The following is a 12,886-nucleotide window of genomic DNA, read 5'->3' as shown; positions in this document are numbered from 1 at the left end:
GGGGGGGGGGGGGGGGGTGTCCAGAGGGCCTGTGCACAGCCTAAGAGCTGAGAATGACTCTCTTCCTGGCCTCAGACAACCTGTCACAGGCCTCTCCTTCCTCTGGTTCTCCGGGCTCTTGATGGTCTCCCTGCAAACCTCACCATTCCCTGGACCCTCCACGCTGGTTCACACCACCCCAGCTTTGCAGCTGCGACCCTCCTCCTGGAGGCCATGCCCCTGGCTTCCGTCTGGCTCATGCCTTCCCGCTGTCCATCCTGCTCTCCAGAAGCTGGTCCTTGGTGGATGGTGGAGAGGGTGGACCGAAGACAGACCACATACATGCCCTTCTCGAAACCTAAACTCGTTGGGTTTTTTAAGTGCTAAGACAAAAGCAGTGACGGGTTTTCAAGCAGCACCCAAACGTAAATAAACAGCAATGTTGTCTCCTAAATGTTCAAGTGGCCATGAGGAAAGGAGTGGGCAAGTCCAATGTGGCACAGAGTATTGGATAAATGCTTCAGTTAGAGACAGAGTCAGCTTGGGTTAATATCCCAGCCACAGGAGCTCCTTGGGTCATGACGGCGGTGCACATAAGACCCTTAACCCCGGGACGGCACAGCTCAGGGGCTCAGCACACTACCATGGATCCCTCATTTACCCTGATAACGGTGGGACTCGCTGGGAGCTGAACCCAGGGCCTCGTGCAGGCTGAGCAAACACTATTCTACTGAGCAGTATCCCCAGCCCTGCTTTGTACCACTGTCAAGTTGAAACATCATAAGTCAAGTCGTGCAAAGTCAGGGTCAGTCTTCACCATACACACACCTAATGTGAAACACCAGAGAATGTCAAGGAGCAGAAGGAGACAAATTGTGCATTATGCCAACTCTGAGAAAAAGAAAACTTATATAGTCCTTTTTGGTGATACCAAATACACAGGGCCACACTGTTATGTTCTTACAGGATTCTAAAGCACCCACTCTTATTTCAGAGTACGTACACAAGGATGGTGCTTAAAGTCAAAGGCAGAAAATGAGACGCTCTCAAGTATCCGTATAGGGGTCACTCATGAAGAGGACCTTCTTGTCCTGCTTCTGGGACTGAGAGATGACCGCACAATGTGAATCTTTGTAACAAAAACGTGAAAATATAGCAAGATAGGACATGTCTGGTGTTCTGAGAGTCATCTTTTGTTGGAGATTTTGAATAAAAAATAAAAGTTCCTTAACAGAGATTATGGCCCAATGTCAAGGACAACTCATCCTGCCTATCCAGAGGCTTGATCGATTTGACAACACTAAAATTGGAACAGTTTTCTCAAAGGACTCTGGAGATAAAGTTAGGTCTGCAAAGTATAAAGCTTGCCAGACATTATTGGTTGTGGGGACACAGGGAGAGGTCCTGACAGTCAGCAAGACCCATCTGACTGAAGGCCAGGGGCCTGGCAGGGCCTGGCATATCCTGAAATGGTGAGGGGGTAAAGCCAGGGCTGAGTGAACGCTGAAAGGAAGTCGGTCCTGGTGGAAGTGGGTCCAGGTCCCCACAGCCCCTCCCCAAATCGCAGCAGCCCCAGGGCTGCTCAGGGCAAGAGGAGGAGATGGAGGCTGCAGGCCGGGCTGGGCTCCCTCTGCAGTAGGGCCGAGTCCACCTGGCTGTCTTTGCGGCTCCAATGCCTGCCCGGTGTGTAGCCAAGGCAGAGCTCAACGCTGATTTATGGGTGTTTCCAGTATCTCAGCCTCTCCCCAACACAGTCTATTCCATGAGGCAAATCCCTGCACTCTGGTTGCAGTGAGGAAACAGCCACAGGCCCACAGCTCACACCGCTGCCGGCCCAGAACAGGCAGCAGGTGCCCCTTACCAACTCCAGCCTCGGCCGGTTCTTCCTGCTTCAGCGCAGCTCATCCCCAGCCTCCTGCTTCCCCTCGCTTCCCCCGACCCTCTCTGCAGGCCACATTGAAATCCCGATTCTCCGAGGTGCTCTGGCTGGCTTGGTCGCTCCCCTAAGACCCACGGAAGTTCACCGGGGACCTTCCTCCTCTGGGAACCTTCCGGTGGATCACTCCTTGCCTGTAGTAAGCAGGTTGAGAATCCGCTGGAAGCAAAGCATCCTGAACTAGGAGGAAGGTGGTGCTGGGAACTGGTCCTTGGAGAAATGACCTCAAACCCCCTGGACTCCCCTCTGGTGGCAGCTCCTGGGCGATGGTCTGATGGTCCATCCCTCTTGAATGCAAACCCGCCCCAGAGCGTGTCTGGTCTCTTTGGGGATCCAGTGTTTGATACAGGGTTCAGGAGCACGCTCTGTGGTACCAGGTGGGTGTCGGTTGCCATCCCAACCCCAGAATGTAGGCGATGATGTGAGACCCTGTATGGCCACTCCACGAGGAGTCTCAGTTTCCCACTCTGTCAGATGAGAGTTACCAACTGACCCCTCTCAGCTGGTGGCGAGGGTGAAATGGAGCAGTGTGGGGAGACAGCCGGGGCCTGGCACCCGGGGCCTGGCACCGGGGAGCGCCAGCTGACACCCAGCTCCCTCCTGGCCTCCTGAGCGAGGGGACAGCCAGCAACACTCAATATGTGGTCTTCAGAAGAATTCCTCCTCTCCCCTGTCTCTCCACCAGAGCGGAGGAATAAGCACAGGGCAAACAGAGGGTCTGAGGGAAAGCACCGAGAGGCGCCCACCTGCCCCGTTTCTTCCCGGATCCTGCTCACCTGGGCGTCCTGCGGGCCTGGGGCTCGGACCTTGTGCCTGGGGATTTGGGCGAATGGCAAGAGTGGGCGGTTTCCTGGATTCAGAGACCTGCGGTGCTCCAGGACCACGGACAGCGCCAACCCCGCGGCCGGGGCGCCCAGCAGGCCCTGGCGGGTGGAGCGCCCCCTGCAGACAAGCTCGGGTCTGTCTCAGGGGCAGAAGGAAGCAAGTCGGGGAACCGGGTTGGTGACATTCTGTCCTGCAGGACAGAGGGGCTGTTAAGGGGTCCAAGCTTCTCCTCAGCCTCCCCTCTGAAAGCGCCCTAGGGAAGAGAGGACTTAGCTGCAGAGAGACAACACATTTCTCCCAAGGCACTGGGTTCCTCACCCCTCAGGGCCGACTACCTGTCCATACAACACTGTGTCAGACTCCTTCCCCTCCTCCCCTCACTGTCCAGTGGGCTAGGATTCATCTCTTGGTTTAACTCCCTTCCTTCTACTGTTATGGAGCTCTGGACAACACTATTTTTGAACAACAACAACAACATCAAAAGAACATTTTTGTGGCCCTATTCTGTGCCTGGCTCTATGTCAAGTCCTGCTTGATCTCACGTGAAAGAATGACGTATCAGGAAACTCATTAGAAATATGTATTTTAACTCCTGGGTTACAGAAATAATTTCTAATCTCTTCATTCGGTATGAACAGTAATTACTCAGATTGGAAAAACGATCCTGTGGCCTTAGGGGACCCCGGGATGCAAAAATGTGTCATGAGGGGCAGAGAAGACCCAGAAAGGGCAAAATGGTGATATGGTAAGGAGAGGAGAATTGGTAGATACCATGAGGGGGGAGGCCTGTGGGGATGAAAGAACTATTTAGAAGTCGAAGCTCATTCTGAAGGTGTGAGTGCAGGGCCCGTGGGAGACGTGAGAACTGGCTGAAAGATGCCAGCAAGTCCAGCTGTTTTCTGGACTCAAACTGACACAGGAAGAGCACAGTGTCACACCCGCGTCTGCGGCTTGAGCCAGGGGCCCAGCTCTCAGTTACAGCCCTGACCATGGAGGAAACCATCTCAGAGGAGTTTGAATTCAGTCATCCTTTCTGGAAGCTTCTTGGGTGGCCAGACATGGGCTGATGGCCAGGGAGGTCTTGGCCCCAGACCCTCCTGCTCCTAGAGAGAAGCTTCAAGAATTCCAAGTGGGGAGCGGGAGGGAGGGAGGGAGCCAGGCCTCACATCTGAGGGGAGTGGAGATGGACACCTGGGAAGGCAACACCTGAACTGGCCATGGGGGGAGGAGCCATGGTCAGGCGGCCGCTGGACCTGGAGTGAGAGGAGCTCAGTTTCATTTCCTGGGTGGTCCTGGGGCTACCCTGGATTGGGGAGCCCAATCTAGAAAGTGTCTCCAGCTGCCTGCTCCTCCTATGTCTGTCCTGGGGCCCCAGACAGAAAGGGCTGGTCAGGTGACATCAGGGGTCCCAGACCTGCCCACTCCAAGTCTGGTTGCTGCTGCTTCCTGCTCTGTGAGCATGCAGAGGAGAGAGGGCTGCTGCAGGTGGACTGACCCCACGGAGGGTCTCTGGGCTCCGTGTTGGGGTTCAACGTGGAGAAACGCGCAGGTAGGAGCTGCAGTGTGAGAAGGTCCATCCAGCGCAGGACCAAGAGCCTTTGCCTCCTCAGGCTCTGACCTTCCTCACCCTGAAAGCTCTGTTTTTATTCTAGAATCATCTCTATCTTTTGAACTGTGGAAGAGGCCAGAACATACCACCGACTTCTTATACCCACAAACAGCTGCAGCAAGCCAACCAAATGCCCTGGGCCAATGCCACCGCCTTAGGGACCTCCAGATCAAGCTCCCCGGGCCACAGGGATGGCAGGGTGAGGGAGAGGAGGACATTTTTCATGAGACACTCTCCCAAATAGAAAACACTATCTTTGCATGTGCCAGAGAGGGACAGAGCCTCCTCCAGGGGCCTGGGCTGAGGAAGGCAGGAAGGGCTGAGGCTGAAAGGGAAGGGTCAGCGGGGGCTGTGCAGAGGCCACTCCTGTGCCACCCTTCTCTGTGCTCTAGGTCCCCCAGTGCTGACCCAGGTACCTGACATTCACGTCCTGGAGTCTGGGCACAAAGGGATCCTGCCTTCCCCATGCAAAAGTTTGTGGGGACAGGACACAACAACTCTCCCGGCAGTGGGCCACCCTGAGACACTGCACCCCAAACCACACTTCTTCTAATCCAAAGATCCTCTGCACAGGATCCCCAGGTGGACTCAGATCCGGTCACATTTGCTGGTTCCGTGAAGGGGCCGTCCTCACCCAGATGCTCCAGGGCCACACAGCAGAGTCCTCAGCACCAAAGGCCAGGGCAAGCCCCCCCCCCCCAAGACCTCCAGACCAGCACCGTCCTGCCCCCGATTACAAGATGCTCCAGATGTGAAACACAGGGACACCGGGGCTCTTTGAGGATGACAGGCATGTCCTAGAAGAGGGGAAGGTCATGGAGTGTGGGGACATGGAGGAGGAGGGGGGCAGGGGACTGCTGACTCCCCTGCTGGGCGACCTTCACAGCTGGTGATGCCACAGAGTGGACGTTGTGTGGTGCAGCTCTTGTGTCAGGTCAGCTGGCCATGAGACAAACAGGCCTCTGGGGGTCCATTCATGGCTGGCATCCTAGAACCGCAGGGACAGAGGCACCAGAGCAGGAAGGTGCAGCAAACTCTCTAGTTCAGGTGACCAGATTCTGACCACAGCTTTCCAGGTCATTTCAAACCAAATGCCTTTGTGGAAAAGAAACAAACAACCAACCAAAAAATAGAAAAGCTGGATAGAATGTTTCAAATATTTGGAGTCAATGGAGAGAAAAAGTTCACGGTAAAGATCTGAAAGAAGTGGGAACTCAAGAGAGAAAAGCCAAGTATCTGGACATGGTTTTTATCAATCATTGCTGAATCCAAGCAGATGTTGAAAAGCTGAGTAGACTACTCTCAGTTACAAGGAGCTACAGGGGTAAAAACTGTGGTTGAGGCTTGTCAAAGACGAGCATCAACACTGACGTGTTTCTATAAGTTTACAGAAACTTATAGAGTGGGGGACCTTATAGAGTGGGTTGGGCCAAAATAGATGAGACCTGATGAGGACTGAAACCAGACTTAGCTCTCAGGAGTCTGAGGCAGGAGGATTGCCAGTTCAAAGCCAGCCTCAGCAACTTATCCGGGTCCTAAGCAACTCAGCAAGACCCTGCCACAAAACAAAAGATAAAAAGGGCTGGGGATGTGGCTCAGTGGTTGAGCACCCCTGGGTTCAATCCCCTGCGCTGAAAAACAAGAACAAACAAAATGGAAAAAAATGTGAAAACAAACAAAATTAAAACAAAACAGACTTGAAATTTCCTCCATCTCTGATCAGTCGAAGGTGATCCACCTGCTAGAAGCAAGAGTGGATATGCTCTGGAGAAAGATAATTTGACCCGGAGTCTAAAATTGTTTCTCTGCTTTTTCAAACTGTAACTGAGCACAGCTGGGGAAACACGACCACCGAGGGAATGATGAGAACAGGGGCTCACCAGAGGACTTGGTCCTTAACCCAGCTGTGCCGAGAAAGCCGGTGGTGGTGTTCCCAAGGTTCCCGGAGGCGCAGGTGCAGTGGACAATACGGAGCATTCAGAGAAACCTGCCGAGCCAAGCGTGCCCACTGCCCCTGGGGGAGTCCACGGGGCACTCACAGGAGGCCTGTGAGCTCCTGTGAGCACTCGGCCAGGGCAGTGGTGGCGTGAAGCTGGTGCTGTCATGGGCTGGCAGTGGGGAGAGCCCTCTGTGGAGGAGGGCGGAGCCAAGTGGAGCCAGGTGCCCCTGTAGCATGTCATTCTGTAGTGTCCAGGGCAGGAGCCCACTCTGGTTCTCTGCCTGAGTCCTTTTAAAACGTATTCCAACTCGGCAGTGAGCTCTTCCAGTGCGTCTCTGTTTTCCTGGGCCTGTGGGGACAGTCGAAGCCCAGGCCTGCTCTCCTCTAAGTGGGTGACCTGTGAAATCCTCCTGGTGCTCAGTTGTTCTGTCATGTCTCCCAGAAGGCTCGTAAAAAAATTTTTTAATAGAATGTCCAGTATTTTGAGTGCTGTCTGAAGTGTCCTTCCTCTGGAATCAAGGACAATCTAGGACAGCGCTGCACAGTGATGGCGGAATGGTTCTGTGGTCTGTGCTGTTCAACGTGGCAGCCGTGGCCACGTGTGGCTGTGCAGCACTTGAAAGGCATCTACAGTGACTGAGGAACGAGTTTCAAAGTTAACTTTAGTTAAACCTAAATGGGCTCATGGGGCTGGGAAGAGCCTCTTTTTGCCTTCTGGCAAGCAGATAGCGTAGGGATAGATCCCCTCCATCCAGTCCAGGGTCGAGTTTGAGGCATGGCTGGCCTTTTGTGGGTGACCCTTACTTCTCATCTGTATCCCTTCTTAAGTCCTAAGAAGGTGTGGGTGTTCACTGGGTCCCTTCTTGTGGGATCCTGAACATCAAGTTCTATTCACCCCGTCCTGCGGTTGCCCAGGGAAAGTCTAAGCACTCTGCTGGGCTCGGCCGCTGCATGGTGGTCCCTCGAGTTCTTCCTGCGGCAGTAGCTCCAGACAGCACGACGCTGTCTCGAGCCCACCCGTGACGCAGCTCAAAGCTAGGCTTGAGTCCCGCCTCTGAGCCGGTGCTCTCTGCTTGCTTCCTTAGCCTTCTGGCCCCTTCAGCAGAAGGGGCTTCCGGTTTTCTAGGTTACTGGCCACCTGGTAGCTCTCCAATGTCTTTGGACTGGTGTGTGTGTTCCTCGGTTTTCCAGCTGGTCTCACAATCTCGGTTGACACAGGCCACTCCATCATGGCTAGGAACCTGCCTTTACCTCAAAGAGGCCCTGACCTCCCAAACTAAAAGAGCATCCCTTTATACCTTTTCCCTTTATGTTGCTTTATTTTAAGTTCACAGCACTTATCGTCACCTGACCTGGCAATATATATTGATTTATCCATTATCTCTCTCCTGTGAGACTGAGCGCACGCGCGCACACACACACACACACACACACACACACACACACACACCATGACCCATGCCTAGAACAGCCCCTACTGGAGCTGTTATTATGTATGTTATTATTTGATCGATAAATGTTTCTAGATGAATGATGCTATGTGATCCAATGGGGAGAAAGATGTGGTTTTTGCCCTCAGAGATCAGTCCAGCTGGGTAGAACTACACCCAAAGGGTCGGATGGTCACATGGGAGGGCCCTGTGCCCAGGGTTGGGTGAGGTGGGTGGAGAGAATCAGGAAAGGCTTTTTTCCAGGAGGACCCTGGAGGATTTAAGAGGAAGGTGGGAAAGGAAGGGCATACTGATAAGGGACCCAGCCCAGCAAAGCTCCTGGGGTGGCTCTGAGAACCTCATCTCTTCTAGGACCACAAAGCAGCAACTCTGAAGCCAAGAGCCCCCTGGTGGCCAAACCTCAAAAGTAATAAACAAGTGGTTCACCCTCCTTTCTGCACTTCGAACCCCACCCCCGCAAGTCCTTTGGAGGGTTTTGAAGCTCAGAAAGTTTAAGTCACTAATACAGGCTCGCCCAGCTCTGCCCCCAAAGCCTGAGGTCTGGGAGCCACCAGGCCCTCTTCATCCATGCCAGAGACACCAGGATAGATTCAGGTGGGGACGCATAAAAGAATAGGACAGAGTCGGGGAGGGGAAGTCCCACAGCATCTAGGAGCTCTGGAACCAAGCAGGCGGCGGTGGGGGCCCCAGCTCAGTTACCGAGGCTTGGCTACAGGCAAGGAGGTGGACACGGGGATGGAAGGAGAGGGCGCAGCACCTGGTGGACTGGAGCCCTGGAAGGGAGGCATTCTCATGGTGACTGGGACCTGTATCTGTCACTTCAATTGACTTTGTTCATCTCACTGCACGAAGCTCTCAGCGGCTCGCCAAAGCCCCACAGAAGCGCTCAGCACACGGACCCCGAAACTCCACTGGCTCTGAAAGCAGGTGGCTGGGCCCCAGGCCTCTGGGGCGCAGTTCCCACAGAGTTTCCTGGACCCCGTCCCCTGCGAGCCCCCTGTGGACGGCCAGACACAAGCTGCAGGAGTTTAATCACAGTGCTGTTTACAGGCATCCCCGCCCGGCTGGCCCGGGGACCCTAGGGAGACCTGAGCCGCTATAAAGCAGCGACCCCTGGCACCTCCTCGTGGCAAACACTGTGATCCCAGGCACGTGGGAGTTTGAGACAGGAGGCTCTTAAGTTTTGAGGGCTCTGCAACTTAAGGCCAGACCCTGTCAAAAAATTTAAAGGTGGGGGTGTGCATGCTGGGGTTGCAGCTCAGGGGTAGAATGCTCCGGGTGGATCCCCAGTACTTCAAAAACAAAAAGAAAGCAACAAACAACACACACAAAGCAGTGTTTTGGTTTTTTAAACCCCCCCCCCCAAAACCACAAAAGCCTTTTAAAAAATGACAAAACGTCTTTTTTAAGTAGAGAACTCCATCGCTAGCCCCTAGAAGGCTCCTTTACCCCTCTATTTGCGTGGACCAAGAAAGAGGGCAAGATCAGATGTTTTAAAGCCTGTCCTACTCCATCTCGGGGAGGCACGCATCCTTCCGAGAATCTTCAGTGGGCACCAGCCCCAAACTGGAGCATGTGCATATGCCATCACTTTATTGGGCTCCTCCTCTTAGGTTACGCGCAGGGTCTCCTTTTTACTCCTTGGGCATGCACCCAGTTTCCTCTCGGCGCCTTTTCTTCCTCGCAAATTCCTGACCACACCCTTCCAGTTACGCGACGCTCACGCGTCACAATGTGCGTGGCTCCCAGGAGACGTGCCACACCATCTTGCAGAAGGTGCAGAAGGAGCTCCGTGGTGCTACCGGCAACTGCTACTGCGTTCCTAGTCCAAGCCCCAGAACAGGTCTCCATAGATGGTGAAGGTGAGTGGCAGCTCCTAGCGCGCCGCCTGGCCGCCAGCACCACGTCTGGGTAGTGGTGGATGCCCTCGTCCACCTCAACCAGGTGCAGCAAGAGGTCCCGGTGCGGTGTGCGTCACGTGCCCAGCCCCGTGGAGTCCTTGCTGCCGGAGGCACCCACATCACCTTGGCGCCACACAGTAGCAGGGGGCACACCTGGGCCTCAAGGCAGAGCAGCGCGCCCTCATTGTGGTCGGAGGAGGCTCACCTAAGGGCTGGCATCGTGGGGTTGGCTTCCCTTGGATCAGAGGGAGAAGTGGGGGGAGGCTGCCTGGACAGCGCCCCTGCCTGTAATGGACCAGGCACAGGTGTGCACAAGAGGAAGCTTTTTCTGGCCAGGGGCTGGAGGGTTATATTTGGCTAAAGAGAACACCGGCGCCTGAAAAGCTGCTGAAATTGCACTCATGCACCACAAAGAGGTGAGGCCTAGGGATTACCAGGGGCAGAGAGAAATAAACAAGTACACTCAGAGTCAGGTTGTGTCCCTTCTAGAGGGAGGGGGTGCCTTTCAGGACCAGTTGCAGAGCCTACCCTGTTACAGCCCTGATCAGAGGGGCCCGGTGGAGATCATCGACCTGGCTGGCCCTCCAGGGCTGCTCAGAGTGCCTGAGAGGAGGTGCAGGACTCACAAGGACAGAGGGAGGTCAGGGCCTGCACAACCATCGGGCACATCTGTCACAGCTGAGCACTGCATTCTGTCAAACCTTCTCTCCCCCAGCACTTGATCAAGTCTTCCCTCTGCTGCCCTTGGATTTCTCTCCCTACTCAGTCTCTTGGGGAGACCCCTTTACGGTTCTCAGATTGTCCCCAGCACCCGTCTTCTCATTCTCCTTATGGGTGACTCTGAATCTTAACGTTTCTAGCCTGGACCTCCAAATGCCTGACTGAAGATCATTGGCTCTTTCACATCTTCTTGGTGCCCAAACTGACCAGGTGCAGCTCCCAAGGCTGAAGGTGACTCTCAGTGATCAGCTCCCTGTGTCCTCCCAGAGTAGCACCACCTTCCACCTAGCATCTCTGCAGGACAGCATCGTGCCTGAGGGAGTGGGTTTCCCTTTGGTGGCATGGGCTGGCTGAGAAAAGCTAAGAAAAATAGTGTGGAGAAATGACCACAGAGCACAATTTCAAAGAGTGGGCAGTCATGGGCAAAGCTGACCAGACAGGTCCAGCTTCTACCAAAGAAAGGAGCCTGTGTTTGTTTTATTTATATCAGAAGACAGCAAAGGCTTTCTTCACCAAAACAGGATAGAGGTGGGGGCAGGTAGGCTGCTCAGTTCCTAGGGGTTACACCCATCTCCAGAGCTGCGGGGGAACTTCTGGCAGAGCAGAGGGGGGAGTTCACTCGCTTTGGGCAGTCTGTCCTGGTGGGACTGCCACAGGAAGTTCCCAATGCCAGATCTACTCTCTCTTTGGCTATGATGCTGAAAAGGTCCTCACACATTTCATGGATGGCTTCCCGCAGGACAGGACTCATCTTCCACACTAACTCTACAGCCAACCTAGTCCAGGAATCCACCTCCTGAGGTCCTCATCAGAGTCTGTCCCACCCCTGATAGAAACCCTGATTTGACTCCCCACCCTGAGCCAGTGGATATTTGAGGTCCTTTATGTCCCTTTGTGGTCTGGTCCCCCAACCTCAGCCAGATAAATGCCTGGTGGGCTTCTCCACCCCCTGCACTTCTGGCCAGGCGGAACCCATTGAATGCAGGATGCTGCGGTGACTGGACCTTACCTTCCAGTCTCAGCTTTCATCCACTCAGTCTACAAATGTCCACTGAGTGAGTGCCTCCTAGCATGCCCCAGGCACTGGGAACCCAGCAGTGCACAAGGTAAGAAAGGCTGCTGCTCTCTAGGCCCCAATTCTAAGGAAGAGCCAAGCCATGGATACACAAGTAAATGGCCAGGGTGCTTTCCAAAAATGAAAGGCAATCTGAGAAAACTATTTGATGGTGTGACTGAGGAAACAGGAGAGGGAGTTTCTCAGGCTGGAGCGATCAGAGAAGGCCTTGAGCTGAGGCGAGCAGGATAAGGAGCCAGGCATTAGAAAAGCTAACTGCAAAGGTAATAGCAAATGCTAAGTCACAAAGAGCAGGGCCTGGCCAGGTCCAGTTGGCTGGGGAGAGAGTTGTGGCTGAAGACCACAGAGGGATGGCATCTTGGAGGCATGCGAAGTGAAGAGCTTGAATTTTGTTTTGAAGGAGGTGGAGCCTGGGATGATTTTAGGCTACGGGTTGGCAGGATTTGATTTATATTTTAACAGAAGCCCGTGGGCTGCTCCTGAGATGAGAGGGAGGGTGGCAAGGACAGGAGCAGGCAGAATAGTCAGGAGGCTCCTACAGTTATCCAGGGGATCCTTGGAAAGTTAAGGCAGTAGAGAGGAGGAGAAGTAGATTGTGGCTCTCTGGAGATAGAGCCAATCGATGGGACTCCGGAGACTTGGTTGAGGGAGGCAAGTGGATGAGAAAAAAGAACTCCAGACGAGTCGGAGGTACTGTCTTAAACACGTGGGAGGAAAGCCGGAGCATTTAGTGGAAGAGACGGTAGATAGGCCTGAACGGAGACAGGGGTGGGTTTAGGGCGAAGAATATGGAGTTTCGCTTGGACAAGGTCTGGTCTTTGTGAATTTTCCTGAGCCCTGAGCTGGGTCTGGCGGCCCCCCTGGGCTTCCGCAGCTGCCTGTGCACCCCGTGACCTAATCTGACCACTCCGGGTTTATCCAGGGCAGAGGAAGGTGCGCTCGTGCTGCACCAGGGTTGGAGGGCGAGGCTTCATATAGGGCCGCAGAGTCCAAAGCTGTTCATCAGGTGCAACAGCTGCCCAGGGCTTTCCCGCCGGAACAAGGGCACTGAGAGGTCACAAAGAGCCCACTTTCTCCAGGGGAGCCTATGGGAATGCGTGGAGAGAAACCCAGAGGCATTTAATTCCGACACGACAGTGCGATGGAGGCGCTCACCTGGGCTGAACCGGAACTTGCAGGTTGCAACACCAAGGAAAGGACTCCCGGAGCCAGCGGAGCGCTCCCTCCCCACCCTCCCAGCGGAGGAGCTGCGCCTACAACTCCCGGCGGCCCCGGCACCCCGCGCGCTCCGCCGCGCCTGGAGCGCACCGCGCCGCGCAGGTCTCCGTCTGCGCCTGCGCACGCGCTGTGTTGACCCCGAGTTCTGCTCGCAGCCGCGCAGTTTATGCCAAAGCAGAACGGGTATTTCTCAGACTTTCTGCTCTTATGGGGGTGTAAGCGTTTGTGGCGGG

General features: G+C 54.6%; 1 protein-coding gene across 1 annotated transcript in view; it reads left to right on the top strand.

Annotated features, from left to right (window-relative positions):
- Positions 1–12,552: 12,552 nt before the first annotated feature.
- Positions 12,553–12,886, top strand: part of LOC125617682 (beta-1,4-galactosyltransferase 3-like) — a 9,996-nt gene continuing 9,662 nt past the window's right edge. The window contains exon 1 of the mRNA XM_048806022.1: positions 12,553–12,836. The gene's annotated coding sequence lies outside the window, so the exon portion shown is untranslated. The remainder of the gene's footprint in view (positions 12,837–12,886) is intronic.

The sequence above is a fragment of the Marmota marmota genome, unplaced genomic scaffold (genome assembly GCF_001458135.2).
Source record: "Marmota marmota marmota unplaced genomic scaffold, marMar, whole genome shotgun sequence".
Lineage (NCBI taxonomy): Eukaryota > Metazoa > Chordata > Mammalia > Rodentia > Sciuridae > Marmota > Marmota marmota.
This window is presented reverse-complemented; position numbering and strand designations above follow the sequence as displayed.